This window comes from Penaeus monodon, chromosome 29 (genome assembly GCF_015228065.2).
Source record: "Penaeus monodon isolate SGIC_2016 chromosome 29, NSTDA_Pmon_1, whole genome shotgun sequence".
Lineage (NCBI taxonomy): Eukaryota > Metazoa > Arthropoda > Malacostraca > Decapoda > Penaeidae > Penaeus > Penaeus monodon.
In genome coordinates, this window is record NC_051414.1 from 14028730 (window position 1) to 14029661 (window position 932).

The 932-nt window shown below is 34.9% G+C and overlaps 1 protein-coding gene across 1 annotated transcript in view; it reads left to right on the forward strand.

Annotated features, from left to right (window-relative positions):
• The first annotated feature begins 184 nt into the window (after positions 1–184).
• LOC119591986 (phosphatidylserine synthase 2-like) overlaps positions 185–932 on the forward strand; it is a 47219-nt gene continuing 46471 nt past the window's right edge. The window contains exon 1 of the mRNA XM_037940750.1: positions 185–336. The gene's annotated coding sequence lies outside the window, so the exon portion shown is untranslated. The remainder of the gene's footprint in view (positions 337–932) is intronic.

Below are 932 nucleotides of genomic sequence, written 5' to 3' on the forward strand. Positions count from 1 at the left end.
GAGATCACTTATTTGAATACAACTTTATATTTTCAGATAAAAAGGTGTAAAGGATCAGTAAAAACAAACTTGAAAACTAACCAAAAAAATCTTTACATACGCGCTCACTTAGAGAATACTCAAAGTTACAACGATGCCAAGAACGAAAGGGATCCGAACGCGTGTCACATATAACCTGCCTCGTGCGAAATTCCGGATTCAGTATTTACCTGACAGCCTTAGGACGCGCGAGAAAACAAGTCAATATTTTTTTTCCATTTTTGTCCTCATTTCTTTTGTGATTTCACATGCTGAGGCATCATTCCAGCATAGATACGTGATATTAACGAAGAGAGAGTGAGTTTATGTCAATTTTGTTTGTGAAATAGGTGTAATTGTGTTTTTTCTGGCTTTGGGTGTGTATATTTCTCGGTTTTTGGAAAGGGTGGCTTGTTGATACCGGTATTATTTATATCTGGATTTCGTTTCCTTTTCATATATTGAAACAAATTGACATGTTTAGAAACCGAAATTGAAAAAGGGAAACCAAGTCTATGTCAAATTGACACTTAAAATAATGTAAGACTAGTACCTGAAAAATATTAATGTTCCATTTCATACCTCCTTTATTCAAACGGTATTTGCCCTTAAGTAATGATGAAATGCAACAGCTCCGAAGTACTGTGTACAATATTTGTGAGCTCCTGTATTACTGTATGGTGTCACCATATGATATCTGGGTTGAGTATTTGTATGGCTTTCTTATTAGTGTCAGTGCCTTACCTTTCTCAAATTAATGAATTTATGTGTATTTGCACTATACCCGTACGGATACTTTGATATTTACCCAGAATCAAAGGCTGCTGTTTGCATTTCACTGGACTCGGGCTGTTTTAGGGAATATCATGCTGTTGAGTATTTTAAGATTTATAAAAGTTGTTATTCCAGAATTA